Source organism: Oncorhynchus tshawytscha, linkage group LG12 (genome assembly GCF_018296145.1).
Source record: "Oncorhynchus tshawytscha isolate Ot180627B linkage group LG12, Otsh_v2.0, whole genome shotgun sequence".
Classification (NCBI taxonomy): Eukaryota; Metazoa; Chordata; class Actinopteri; order Salmoniformes; family Salmonidae; genus Oncorhynchus; species Oncorhynchus tshawytscha.
This window is the reverse complement of record NC_056440.1, coordinates 31,508,577-31,524,285: the sequence shown is the minus strand read 5'-3', so window position 1 is coordinate 31,524,285 and position 15,709 is coordinate 31,508,577. Positions and strand designations below refer to the sequence as shown.

General features: G+C 44.7%; 1 pseudogene; it reads left to right on the top strand.

The window, feature by feature from the left end:
- Positions 1-1,641: 1,641 nt before the first annotated feature.
- LOC112264088 lies at positions 1,642-15,428 on the top strand (annotated as a pseudogene).
- Positions 15,429-15,709: the final 281 nt, after the last annotated feature.

The following is a 15,709-nucleotide window of genomic DNA, read 5'->3' as shown; positions in this document are numbered from 1 at the left end:
ACAAGTACTTTGGGTGTCAGGGAAAATGTATGGAGTAAAAAGTACAATATAAATAGTAGTGTATAGTACAGATGACCAAAAAACCTTTACACCACTGGTAATAATGCCAGGATTGTAAACTGTCATGGTGAACACATACTACAGTAGCTAAGATGGGGAGAAGTCTGTCCATAATAAAGTGCTGCTCTGCCTTCTTAACAACACTATCAACAAGGCAGGTCCTACAGGCCCTAGTTTTGTCACATCTGGACTATTGTTCAGTCATGTGGTCAGGTACCACAAAGAGGGACATCAAAAAAATTGCAATTGGCTCAGAACAGGGCAGCACGGCCTGCCCTTAAATGTACACGGAGTGCTAACATTAATACTATGCATGTAAATCTCTCATGGCTTAAAGTGGCAGAGATATTGACTTCATCACTACTTGTTTTTGAAAGAAGTGTTGACAAGCTGAATGTACCAAGGTGTCTGTTTAAACTACTAGCACACAGCTCAGACACCCATGCATACCCCACAAGACATGCCACCAAAGGTCTCTTCACAATCCCCAGGTCAAGAACAGACTAAGGGAGGCGCACAGTACTACATAGAGCAATGGCTACATGGAACTATATTCCACATCAGGTGCAAGCAGTAGAAGTATATATATATATATATTTTAAACAGATAAAAATACACCTTATGGAACAACGGGGACTGTGAAGAGACACACACACCGGCACAGACTACGCACGATAAGACACGCACGTACACATAGATGTTGAAGAGAAATTGTACAATTAGGTTTTTATTTTGTGGCTGTGTTAACTAGCTGGTAACGATGGGGCAGAGATACCCGTCTCTGTTAGGGGTAAACTTGTTTTGCAAGCCAACTTGCAGCGGGGTCTGAACGAAATGACGGAAAGAGAGCAGAGAGCGTGCACCCATGGTGTGCAATCAACGGTATATCATATATTATGTTTGGGTGCTTTAAAAATGTTTTTATGGTCATCCTATTCGGAATTCCAAGTTGGAAACGCACACTTCCTTTTTAGAGCTCCTACTTTCTGACCTGAAGATCACTGACATAATGATATGACCAAAGGTTTTCCTGAATTCCCATTTGTCTGGAAATGCCGTGTTCAAAACAACTGGGAACTCTGAATTTCCTGACTTCAGTGCGTTCAATACAACTGTGAACTCTGAAGAAAATGAGGTCCGACCGGGAAAAATCGTTTTGAATGGTCACCAAACTTGGAATTCCAACTCGGGAACTCGGGCCTGTTTCTAGAGCTCAGACTTTCCGACCTGATGATCACTGACGTCATGATTTGCCCTTATTTTTTTCAGAGTTCCCAGATGTCTTGTAAGCACACATTTTTTTGGGGTCAAATCATGACATCAGTGATCTTCAAGTTGGAGCTCTAGAAAGATACCAGAGTTTCCGACTTGGAATTCCAAGTTGGATGAGCTGTTTATTTTTCTTCAGTTCCCAGTTGTCTTGAATGCACTGAAGTCAGAAGTTTGAGATTTGAACGCAGCAATTCGTTCAGGGTATCGCTAGCTACTATGATTCATAGGGTTATCACAATGACTGTATAAATGAATGGACAAAGCCATCGATCACGTGACACCATTCATTCCTACGGTATATGAATAATAATGCTGCGTTCCCGTCGTGTCGGAAACTCTGAAATGTTCGACTTGTTAACCAAGTTGGAAGAGTTGGATCCCGAGTTTCCCACTTGGGAGGTACCAGAATCAGCCAATAGGAAGCTCTACGCAAATAACTTACATTAATTTGAACTCGCACACAGTTTCCAACATGAGGTGAACGCGACATCAATAGCGCATTTGAAGCCCAGGAAGTTGGTTAAGATGGCATCTAATGGGAGATTTATGTAGACTTGTGCCACATTCAAGACAACTGGGAACTTGGAAAAACGATCTCTGACTGGGAAAAATTGCTTTGAAAGGTCATTCAACTCGGAATTCCAAGTTGGAAACTCGGCCATCTTCCTAGAGCTCCGATTTATATGGTACAAGATTGGCCAGGTGGCTGTGCGACTGCTGCGCATTCCATTGGCGCGGCATGCCTTTGAGGAGGGTCTGCAATGTCATTACTGTTGTCTGCATACTCAGTGACTACAGAGTCGTGCCTCTGTATATCTGTCCTCTGTCACTATGTAAAGGTTTTATTTGTTTAACGACACAAGTCAGTTAAGAACATATTATTATTTACAATGACGGCCTAACCTGGACGACGCTGGGCCAATTGTGAACCGCCCTGTGGGACTCCCAATCACGTCCGGTGGTGATACAGCCTGGAATCGAACCAGGGCCTGTAGTGAAACCTCTAGCACTGAGATACAGTGCCTTAGACCGCTGCGCCACTCGGGAGCCCAAGGATGAACTAATGATGTTAATGGGTGGTCCAGGTGTGCAAAAATGAGGGGGGAAATAATTATCGGTAACACTTTATTTGCTCTACAGACTATCAGTAATATTTCAACTAACTCTCTATTAGAGGTCGACCAATTCATCTTGTACCATGACGATTAATTAGGCACGATTTCAAGTTTTCATAACAATCGTCATTGTCCTTTTTGGACGCAGATTTTGGCCGATTACATTGCAATCCACGAGGAGACTGCGTGGCAGGCGAGTGCGGCTTCAAAAGGACCTTGTGGCTGCAAGGAGCCAAGGTAAATTGCTAGCTGCATTAAACCAATCTTTATAAAAAAACTATCAATCTTCACATAATCACTAGTTAACTACACATGGTTGATGATATTACTAGTTTAACTAGCTTGTCCTGTGTTGCATAATCAATGTAGTGCCTGTTAATTTATCATCGAATCACAGCCTACTTCAACTTCGCTAAAAGGGTGATGATTTAACAAAAGCGCATTCGTGAAAAAAGCACAATCGTTGCACAAATGTCCCGAACCATAAACATCAATGCCTTTCTTAAAATCAATACACAAAGTATATATTTTTAAACCTGCATATTTAGTTAAAATAAATTAAAGTTAGCAGGCAATATTAACTAGGAAAATTGTGTCACTTCTCTTGCGTTCAGTGCAAGCTGAGTCAGGGTATATGCGACCATTTCTTCCTAACAAAGGCCGTTATTAATTTGCCAGAATTTTACATAATTATGACATAACATTGAAGGTTGTGCAATGTAACAGAAATATTTAGACTTAGGGTGCCACCCATTTGATAATATACGGAACGGTTCCGTATTTCACTGAAAGAATAAACGTTTTGTTTTCGAAATGATAGTTTCTGGATTTGACCATATTAATGACCAAAAGCTCGTATTTATGTGTTTTATTATATTATAATACAGTCAATGATTTGATAGAGCAGTCTGACTGAGCGGTGGTAGGCAGAAGCAGGCGCGTAAGCATTCATTCAAACAGCACTTTGCCAGCAGCTCTTAGCAATGCTTGAAGCACATTGCTGTTTGACTTCAAGCCTATCAACTCCCGAGATTAGGTTGGCAATACTAAAGTGCCTATAAGAACATCCAATAGTCAAAGGTATATGAAATACAAATGGTATAGAGAGAAATAGTCAGAGTCATAATTCCTATAATAACTACAGCCTAAAACTTCTTAACTGGGAATATTGAAGAACTGGTAATATTGAACCACCAGGTTTCATATGTTCTCATGTTCTGAGCAAGGAATTTAAACGTCAGCTTTTTACATGGCACATATTGCACTTTTACTTTCTTCTCAAACTCTGTTTTTTTTGCATTATTTAGACCAAATTGAACATGTTTCATTATTTATTTGAATCCAAATAGAATTGATTTATGTATTATATTTAGTTAAAATAAGTGTTTATTGTTAATTCAGTGTTGTTGTAATTGTCATTATTACAGAGATAACTCACGTTTTTGCCGAGGAGATCTTAGTCATGCAATTTTATATCTAACAAATATGTTTGGAGCAGTATTTCTTAATGAAAGAATGTGTATGAAAATGAGTCGTCTCTCAACAAATCACTGACGAAGGGGCGTAGACTTCTGCTACCGACTTCAGTTTGCCTCAAGAAAAAACAGCGTGCCCGAACAACCCTTACCAAAGTCCAAAACGAGCAAAAAAACGTCACCTCATAATATATGCACAAACTCTTCTGAACTGTTTCGTCTGGGAAGCATGTGGACGCCTTTCCCCTAACCCTTATTCTAAACCTAACCTTAGGTAAGTAGTTGCTTATAAACAGATGGTCATACTATCAACAAACTATCTGTAGAGCATCTATAGATGGACTTTCCGGACTATCCAAGTAAAGTGTTACCTTATCTATCATAATATTTTCCAGGCTGTTTGTATTTCATCAGCAAAGCTTTGAAGAGCAGCCTTTTTTGAAAGAGGGACTCCGTGCAAATGTTACTGAAGTGGTATGGCCCTACTTCTACTGTCAGGGGAGACCATTGCTGTTAATATTCATACATGTATTTGTTTTTTTGCAGTTGACTCGCTTGCTGTTCATTGTGATTAAAGGTAAGAATGCATTGTTTTAATTGACGAAAAGCATTTTGGACTTATTCTCATATGGGAGAGAGCCTCCTTGCTATGTACAGACATCAGACAACCCTGCGAGCCACCATGCCCAAGCCTGGGCCGCAGGATCAACCTGTCCCAGTACCGCAACCCCAACTGCCTCCAGGCCTTGCCTCCTGAGCCCTGCCCTCCTCCTGTCAGTGATTTCCAGACCATCCCCAGCTTCAGCCCCAGCATCTCCCTGCCTCCACTCCCTGAGCCATCACCACTGTCCCAGCCCAGCCCTCTGGTTCAGATCACACAGACTACAGCCCCCTCTGTTGGTCAGTAGCTTCTTTTAATTTAATTTAGCATGTCAATTCCATTGATTTGCAAGCATGAAACCATTTATACAACGTCAAATTGACTGGTTTATTGTATACTCTGATAATGTGTTTTATTGTTTAAGGATCCATTTGTACCCTCACAGCTATGGAAACCTCCCTCACTGAAAAGGAGAAGGTGAAGAAGGCCCCTGAGAAGAGACACTGCCAAGCGCCGCTCGGGTCGGGTCATAAACACCAAGTGCAAGGAGGAGAAGATCGACTTCCAGGAGCTGCTGTTCAAATACCTACCATCCAGGTATTGTCATGAAAACTATCAACACATTGCAAGTATATATTCTTATTGGATGATAACTAGGCTCTTCCGTTCCACTCAGACTGAAGAAGTTTGACCTTGAGGAAAATGATGAGAGCCTGAGTAACCTGGAGGCCCAGTGTGAAATCAAGCAGGACTTCCAGCTGCTCCATGGCACAAGCTGCATGCCTTTCAGACTACTGAATACATGGAATCAGGTACATGTCTTATGTAAATGACGTCACGCTGCTTGCTTAGTGAGTACAGCTTCCTCCTGATTCGGTTTATACTGAGGCTCGAACCCAGGACCTCTGCCTCACAAACTGCATCATGTACTCGCCCTCCTGAGGCGTCTTACACATTCATCCCTCTGAAAAGATAGCTATTCAGCAGCGCAGGTGGAGTGAGTTTCACAGATCCCCATCTGCAACATTTACACAATTCCCTGACTGAAATGCAGAGTCGGATGTCAAACATCTCATGGGATTTACATTGTCTTACTCTTTCCTCATCCCCAGAACAACAGGATATCCACAACTTCCTGCTCAATAATATGAGCAACGGTGGGATATTAGAGATGACGATGTGCTATCTGAAAGCGGTGGGTCAGAGGTTCATGGAGGAGTGGCCTCGTGGGCTGACTGCAGTGGTGCAGGAGGTGTATCATAGTTGGAGGAAGCACAGTAGTGGCCTGCCCAACCCTCTACTCCGCAACTGCGGTAATCAACACAAATAGGTATAATTGAGAAACGTACATCTCTGCCTGTGTTTTTTACATTCCACCTAATGAGAATGTCAAGCTGTCTGTAAAAGACTTGTGATTGGTGTTTTATGCAGGAAATGTAGCTGATGAGCCTATCATGTCTGGAGCCTCAGCTGGAGCAGTGGTCTCACAGCAAAGGCAAGAGTGGTACGTGTCAAACACATTGGTGTACTTTGGTATTCTTTAAGAAATACAGTTTTCTGTTGGTTTCTTTCTTTTGCATGAACCATATTGGTATATTCCTTTCTGTGTTTTTATTGTGAAGGGTCTCCAAGAAAGTGCAGTGGGGGCCAGAGCAGTGTTGGGTGTGATGCAGAGTTCCCAGGGCAGCACTCTGAGGGGGACCTGTTATAGCTGGGGAACCTGTTTGAGGAGAACTGGGTGGCTGTGGTTGTGTGTTTCCTTGCTCAAGGCATGCTTCTTGGCCCTGCAAGTAACCTTCACATTCATCCTGCAACATAATTTACCCATGTTTCCTTGACTATTTACCATAACACTTGAATATTTGTTTCTAGTATGATACTGAGTTGACCTCTTTCCTCATACATCTCACATTAGTTTCAATGATTAAGACAAATTAATCTGATCTACATTTGCTATTGACATGTGTAATCCATAACCTAAGACGTGCTTTGTGTGCTTGTGTCATCTCACAGGGAGACCTGGACCAGGCCCTGGAGAGCTATGATGTATGTGTGCAGGCATACTGCAGAGATTCACGTACGGACCACAGAGGAGGAAAGGTACACCATCTACCTGCCCAACCTGCGTGCAGATGCAGCCATCTCGGTGGAGGTGGTCAGTGGAAGAGCTGAACAGTAAAACTATAGCACAAATAGTCTTTGAATAACATGCACTTGGCCCTCAACCATCCCATGAGAGCATGTAGTTCCCCTGTGGTTTTGAGTTGTCTGGTTCATCAGAAAGTGTTCCCTTCTCCCCATTGCATGGACAGATTGATAAGAAGATGGTGTCTCTGGAGCATTGTCAGTCCCTGGCGGAGATCCAGCATCTGAGTCTAGGGACTATGAGTCTGTGGTGTGGCGGCTGCTGCTGCTGCAGTTTACCTTCTGGATTAATACAGCAATAGATAATTTTGTAGATGTACTGTAGTATTTGTCTTTATATGGTTCTTTTAGTTTCAACAAGTCTTTCTCTTTGAGGCATGGTTGTCACTACTAATCAGTGTAGTACCGACATAGGAAAGCAGTATTAAATGTATAATATGTACCATGATGACATTTTTCCTCTTTTCCTGGCGTCTCTGCCCCAGAGCTCCCTGTTGAAACTGAAGGACTACCGTCAGTGTCTGGAGTGCACAGAGGTTGCCCTGAATGAAGCCCTGCAGCAGCTCAACTCTGTCCCAGTCAGCTCTCACACGGCAAAGGAGGAGTGGTTCTCTACCATCACAATGCTGCTGGGAGGCTTCGAGGTCTGCTTCACAGAGGACCCTCAGCTCCTGAGCAACGTCAACCACTACACCAGCATGGCCCGGCTGGCCAACAACCTCATCCGGGTCAACACTCACACTAATATACCTGGTAGAGACAAATTGTGTTGTGTTTGGAAACAGAAAATGATATATAAATGTGTGCTGTGTCCAGCTCAGCCCTGCCCTGGATTCTCCTGCACCACATCATCAAGCACGAGGAGGCTGCCTTCAACTGCCTGCTTCGCCAGCACATATATTCGTAGGGGATGATGAAGGTACATTACATGAACAAAAGTATGTGGACACTGCTCATCGAACATCTCATTCCAAAATCATGGGCATTAATATGGAGTTGGTCCCGCCTTTGCTGACATAACAGCCTCCACTCTTCTGGGAAGGCTTTTCACTAGATGTTTGAACATTGCTACAGGGACTTCCATTCAGCAACGAGCATTAGTGAGTTCGGGCACTGATGTTGAGCGATTAGCCTGGCTCACAGTCGGAATTCCAATTCTTCCCAAAGGTGTTCTTTGGGGTTGAGATTAAGGCTCTGCAGGCTAGTCAAGTTGTTCTTCACCGATCTCCACAAACCATTTCTGTATGAACCTCGCATTGTGCACAGGGGCATTGTCATGCTGAAACAGGAAAGGCCTTCCCCAAACTGTTGCCACAAAGTTGGAAGCACAGAATCGTCTACAATGTTATTGTATGCTGTCGGGTTAAGATTTCCCTTCACTGGAACTAAGGGGCCTAGTCCGAACCATGAAAAACAGCCCGAGACCATTATAAACCTTTTACAGGTGGCAGGTAGTGTACTTCTGGCATCCACCAAACCCAGATTCGTCGATCGAACTGCCAGATGGTGAAGCGTGATTAAAAATAATCAAATCAAATGTTATTGGTCACATAAACATGGTTAGCAGATGTTAATGCGAGTGTAGCAAAATGCTTGTGCTTCTAATTCTCACAGTGCAGTAATATCTAACAAGTAATCTAACAATTCCACAACTACCTAATACACACATCTAAAGGGATGGAATAAGAATATGTACATAGAAATATATGGATGACCGAGCGGCATAGGCAAGATGCAATAGATGGTATAAAATACAGTATATACATATGAGATGAGTAATGTAAGATGTGTAAACAGTATTGAAGTGGAATTATTTAGAGTGCATTGTATAAAGTGACTAGTGATCCATTTACTAAAGTGGCCAATGATTTGAGTCAGTATGTAGGCAGCAGCATCTCTGTGTTAGTGGTGGCTGTTTAACAGTCTGATGGCCTTGAGATAAAAGCTGTTTTTCAGTCTCTCGGTCCCAACTTTGATGCACCTGTACTGACCTCTCCTTCTGGATGGTAGCGGGGTGAACAGGCAGTGGCTTGGGTGATTGTTGTCCTTGATGATCTTTTTAGCCTTCCTGTGACATCGGGTGCTGTAGGTGTCCTGGAGGGCAGATAGTTTGCCCCCGGTGATTTGTTGTGCAGACCGCACCACCCTCTGAGGAGCCTTGCAGGTGAGGGTGGTGTAGTTGCCATGCCAGGCAGCCCGACAGGATGCTCTCAATTGTGCATCTGTAAAAATTTGAGGGTTTTAGGCGACAAGCCAAATTTCTTCAACCTCCTGAGGTTGAATAGGCAATGTTGCACCTTCTTCTCCACACTGTCTGTGTGGGTGGACCATTTCAGTTTGTCTGTGATGTGTATGCTGAGGAACTTAAAACTTTCCACTTTCTCCACTGCTGTCCCATCGATGTGGATAGGGTGGGGGGGTGATCCTTCTGCTGTTACCTGAAGTCCACGATGATCTCCTTTGTTTTGTTGACAGGAGAGGGGGGGACCCGCAGTCCTTGGTAGTGGGCCTCGTCGGTGGCACTATTATCCTCAAAACGGGCAAAGAAGGTGTTTAGTTTGTCTGGAAGCAAAACGTCTGTGTCTGACGTGGCTGGTTTTCTTTTTGTAGTCCTTAATTGCCTGTAGACCTTGCCACATGCGTCTCGTGTCTGGGCCGTTAAATTGCGACTCCACTTTGTCCCTTTACAGACATTTTGCTTGTTTGATTGCCTATTCCCAGAGGGAATAACTTTCCGTGGTTAAACGGGGTGGTTCGCAGTTTGTTTTGCATGATTTCTGTCTATCCACGGTTTCCTCAAGCGGAGGATACTCATCCCTACAAAGATGAGATGGGCGTTGAGCAGTGCTTCTACTGCCTGTATGCTTACCCAAGCAAGAAGATCATGGCCCGTTATCTGGAGGAGCACTCTGCTCAACAGGTCAAACACCCAGCCCTCTTAATGTTATATTACTGACTGTCAATCTTTCAATACCATTCACATATCTGAGGATTAGCTAACAGGGATCATGTAATGTGTTCAACTGGCCACTAGGTGGCGGTCAATTCCACATTAGGTTGTTTACTCACTGGGATTGGCATGTAGTGTAACTGTGCTACGCAGTAATTGCATGATGAATAGACTCTGTTCCAAAGGGACAAGGTTCATTAGTTAATGAATGCAGTCCCCCGACTAATTAACTACTGGTTGGTCCACTGAGTCATATGACCCAGGAACTCCACTCGAGCAGGTCAATACAGGAGGAAGAAAGCAATTGATTCACTTTCAGGGAGTTTGAATGAGATTATCTGACTGCCTCTGCATCAGAATATACCAGCCTGTGCTGTTAGTCCCTTATCATGCTAGAGGGAATCACCAGGGTTTCACTTAGGAAGAGTTGAATCTTAGGGCAAACTCTTTGGTGGCGAGTTTTAAAAAGTGTGTGTGCATGCGTGCGCTAGTACTAGGATTTTTTTTTTTTTACAGTACAATAAATGTTTTGATCATCATCATAACTAACTGTGTTTTTCTAAGGAGAGCAGGTAGAACTCCTTTGGAGCCACGGCCTCTTCATGTTCCAGTACTTTAAGCCCAAGAGTACCTCAGTTTGACAGCTACAAGATAAGCACAGTGTCTTCTGACCTGGCCAACCTGCTGAAAAGGATCTCTGGCATTGTCCTACAGTGACACTCCCATCCTCACTATGGATGAGGTGTCAGCCTACATCGAGTGCACGGCTGGAATCAAATCAAAGTTTATTTGTCACGTGCAACGAATACAACAGGTGTGGACTTTACAGTGAAATGCTTACTTACAGGCTCTAACCAATAGTGCAAAAAAGGTATTCGGTGAACAATGGGTAGGTAAAGAAATAAAAACAACAGTAAAAAGACAGTGAAAAATAACAGCCGTGAGGCTGTATACAGTAGCAAGGCTATAGAAGTAGCGAGGCTACATACAGACACCGGTTAGTCAGGCTGATTGAGGTAGTATGTACGTGTAGATATGGTTAAAGTGACTATGCATATATGATGAACAGAGAGGAGCAGTAGCATAAAGAGGGGTTGGCGGGTTGCGGGACACAATGCAGATAGCCTGGTTAGCCAATGTTAGCACTGGTTGGTCGGGCCAATTGCGGTAGTATGTGTAGTTAAAGTGACTATGCATATAAGATCAACAGAAAATAGCAGCAGTGTAAAAGAGGGGTTGGGGAGGCACACAATGCAGATAGTTTGGGTAGCCATTTGATTACCTGTTCAGGAGTCTTATTGGGGGTAAAAACTGTTGAAGCCTTTTTGTCCTAGACTTGGCACTCCGGTACCGCTTGCCATGTGGTAGTAGAGAGAACGGTCTTTGACAATTTTTAGGGCCTTCCTCTGACACCGCCTGGTGTGGAGGTCCTGGATGGCAGGCAGCTTAGCCCCAGTGATGTACTGGGCCGTACGCACTACACTCTGTAGTGCCTTGCGGTCGGAGTCCGAGCAATTGCCGTACCAGGCAGTGACGCAACCAGTCAGGATGCTCTCGATGTTGCAGCTGAAGAACCTTTTGAGGGTCTCTGGACCCATGCCAAATCATTTTAGTTTTCTAAGGGGGAATAGGCTTTGTCATGCCCTCTTCACGACCGTCTTGGTGTGTTTGGACCATTCTAGTTCGTTGTTGTGGACACCAAGGAACTTTAAGCTCTCAACCTGCTCCACTACAGCCCTGTCGATGAGAATGGGGGCGTGCTCGGTCCCCCTTTCCTGTAGTCCACAATCATCTCCTTAGTCTTGGTTACGTTGAGGGATAGGTTGTTATTCTGGCACCACCCGGCTAGGTCTCTGACCTCCCTTTAGGCTGTCTTGTCGTTGTCAGTGATCAGGCCTACCACTGTTGTGTCCTATGCAAACGTAATGATGGTGTTGGAGTCGTGCCTGGCCATGCAGTCGTGGCTGAACAGGGAGTACAGGAGGGGATTGAGCACGCACCCCTGGAGGGCTCCAGTGTTGAGAAGCAGCGTGGCAGATGTGTTGCTACCTACCCTCACCACCTTTAAAGGTCAGTGTGGGGCATTTATGAGTCACAAATGCTAATTGACTGGACGTAGCCACACCCTGACTTTACATGTTGTCACGTAGAACAGTTTAGCAGAGTTGGGGTTAATTCCGTAAATTCTATTATAATTAAATTCCTTCTACCTGTAAATTCAATTTAAATGCCAGGTCACTCTGAATTCCAATAATTCAATTCCCAATTCAATATTATCCACAAATCCAAATTCCCCCAGGCTTTCAGGCCGATTATGTCACTGTTTAGATACTAGAAATATAGTAATATAAATTGAAATGATTTTTAAACATATCCAGAGGTCTGTTTTTGTGCATTAATTCCATTGACTGTGAACTGTACAAATATTGAATTCCAAAGAGGACTTTTTTTTACTATTTCAATTCCAATTCAAACACTCAAGTCTCATTCCAATTCTGTAACTTAAAGATTGTTGAAATTTGAATTGATTTCAATGTAAATTCTCCACTTCATGAGTGAATTTATTGGAATTGACCACAACCCTGCTGTTTAGGCCTATACATCACGTCATGACCTTTCATTATAGGTGATGACACTGTACAAGTCATTATGCATTGAAATATATAGGTAACTGCCAAAATAAAGGAAATACCAGCAGTGTCTTAATAAGGCGTTGGGCCACTACAAGCCGCCAAAACAGCTTCAATGCACCTTGGCATAGATTCTACTAGTGTCTGGAACTCTATTGGGAGGGATGCGACACCATTCTTCCACAAGAAATTACATAATTTGGTGTTTTGTTGATGGTGGTGGAAAACACTGTCACAGGTGCCACTCCAGAATCTTCCAGTGTTCAGTTGGTTAGAGATCTGGTGACTGACTGACACCTACACACTTTAAACCCCCTATGCTGCTTTTGAGACCCCACACTGAGATCTCTTCTACCCATGGTAGCCAAAATAATGGGCAACTGGGCATTTTTTTATACATGGCCCTAAGCATTATGGGATGTTGATTGCTTAGTTAACTCAGGAACCACAGCTGTTTGGAAGCACCTGCTTTCAATATACTTTGGATCCCTTTTATTTTGCCATTTACATGTCTGATTTACAAATGCAATGCACCTGCACAATAGCTGAAACCTTTATAAATCACACCTTTATAAATGGGAGACTTGGGAGTACTTGTCAGAACCTATCATCTCAAACCAGGATTAGAGAGGATCTCTACATGTATCAGATTCTCGTTGAATCTGTAAGACTGCTGTCAGACCTGACAGTAGCAGCATAGTAGATCATCCAGTCTTTGTGTTCCCACCCAGGAGCCGGTACATTGCCTTCCTGAGAGGGGCGCTCCAGCACCCCCTGTTGTCGAGATCTTCTCCCTCCTGGCTGACTAGTTCTTTGAGAACAGTCCAAGGCCATAAGTTCTATATGCATGACATCTGTGTGTCCAAACAGGTCAGGAAAAAACAAGTCAAAAGTAATTGTGGTTGTGCTTTTTAAGATACTCATATTACCTTGAGTTGCTTTAAGTATTTTACCTTACAAGTGAATTTCATGTCATGATAATGACATTTCCTTGGCATGCTCAATGCTGTGTGTGTGTGTCCTGGACAAGTTAAACTCTATTGAACTGAAGAGCGATGGCCCCATCCAGGACAAGATAAACTGCAACTAACTGAAGAGCGATGGCCCCATGTGGAAGCACTCCATGGCTGTGTTCAACTGCTTTAAGAGGGCCCTGGAGATGGACAGCACCAACCTGGCTCTGTGGATCGAGTACAGCACCATGTCCTACGCTGTGTACTCCTTCACCTCGCGCCAACTCAAACAGTGGAGGACTGAGCTTCCCTCCGAGGTCATCAAACCGGTGCAGTGGACAACCAGTGTACAGAATACTCATATGCACTGTGTTTTGTGTTCTACTTTTCTAAACTTCATGGACGTCACTTCTAGTCTTCTGTGTGTGAATTCATTGTTCAGTGAATTGATCACTGTTGACAGTAGCGGTTTGTGTGTGTATTTCAGATGGAGGAGAGAGACCATGCTGGAGACGTGTTTCCAGGGGACGTCTCGGTGTGAGGGGGATAGGGATGAGGAAGAGTGGTTCATTCACTACATGCTGGGGAAGATGGCTGAGAAACGCAAGCAGCCACCCCAGGAATACATCCAGCTCTACAAACAGGTGCACAGCAGGGGAAACGATCTGTGGACTCAAGTGATTCATTGGTCTGCCTTGCAGACTAGATTTATACAGACAGGGGAGCCCTAGGGCTCAACGGAGCAGAAATCTTCATGGAGGTCAGTACAGTGAAAGAGGGGGAAGGGGATGTGAGTTATAGGGAAACTAGGAAGTCAGAGGTCCGATAAAGCAGTTCTGTCTGTATGTGTTTCCCTGTTACCTTCACTGCGTATTCACCTCTCCAGACCCAGTACTTCCATTCTATAGCTTACACTAGAATCACTATGTATCTGTTTGTTTTTCCAGTACATTAAAGGCTGACATTTTACCATTGAAAGATACTGACCATGGCAACCAGCTTTTCATCCTGTGTTATTAACAGCCATCAGATGAAGATCTGATGCTCTCGTCTCTTTCTCTTCCCATGCAGGCCGCACATTATCTGCACAAGGGAGCTGCCAGATACACTACCACAGTTCCCCTGACTTGTCTATGGAGGCCCTGGAGGTACACTTGTTTTAAACCCAAGGGTTTCTAGGTCTAGTCATATATATATATATATATATGTATATATATGTGTGTGTGTGTATGTATATGTGTGTGTGTGTGTGTGTGTGTGTGTGTATATATAACTCTGTTATTAAAGCTGTGTGACTCTGGCATCTCTCTCCCCCTAGCTGTACTTCCATCTGAGCGCCACTCTCCTCAAGCTGCTGGAGTCTGAGGAACCAGACCTGGAGCATGATCTTCTTCAACATCCTGGCTGAGGTGGCCACTGGACCCTTTGCCAGGGGGGGAAGAGAAGAGAAGGGCAGGCCCAGGTCCAACGAAAAGTGAGGGACCTCAACCTTAGCCTGGGATCTATGCTCTGTCTTATAAAACTCATTCTGTGACTCGACTACAAACCAAAAGGAAAAACATAATTCTCCCCCTCTGGCCCAACCTTTTGTTTTGTCCCCACCCCCTCTCTCACCTCAGGGAGAAGCCCCTCTCCATGATGGACGAGGACACCCACTGCTGTGTGTCATCTGTGTGTGATGGATGTTCATGGGGCCTCCCTCCCCTCCAATGCTGCAGGTCTGACGTCCCCACCTTACACGGCCACTCTGGTCGACCACGATTACACCAAACGTAACACCCTCCGGCTGCAGCAGACCAAACGTAACACCCTCCGGCTGCAGCAGACCAAACGTAACACCCTCCGGCTGCAGCAGACCAAACGTAACACCCTCCGGCTGCAGCAGACCAAACGTAACACCCTCCGGCTGCAGCAGACCAAACGTAACACCCTCCGGCTGCAGCAGACCAAACGTAACACCCTCCGGCTGCAGCAGACCAAACGTAACACCCTCCGGCTGCAGCAGACCAAACGTAACACCCTCCGGCTGCAGCAGACCAAACGTAACACCCTCCGGCTGCAGCAGACCAAACGTAACACCCTCCGGCTGCAGCAGACCAAACGTAACACCCTCCGGCTGCAGCAGACCAAACGTAACACCCTCCGGCTGCAGCAGACCAAACGTAACACCCTCCGGCTGCAGCAGACCAAACGTAACACCCTCCGGCTGCAGCAGACCAAAGCGTAACACCCTCCGGCTGCAGCAGACCAAACGTAACACCCTCCGGCAGCAGCAGACCAAACGTAACACCCTCCGGCAGCAGCAGACCAAACGTAACACCCTCCGGCAGCAGCAGACCAAACGTAACACCCTCCGGCTGCAGCAGACCAAACGTAACACCCTCCGGCTGCAGCAGACGAGGAAACAGTATGAGGAGGAGCTGATGGTACAGTCCCAGTCCTAGACTCTGGTTCTCTGGGGTTGGGCCCATTCTTCACCGGGCTGGGGTGTAGTGTTTGTTATGAGGA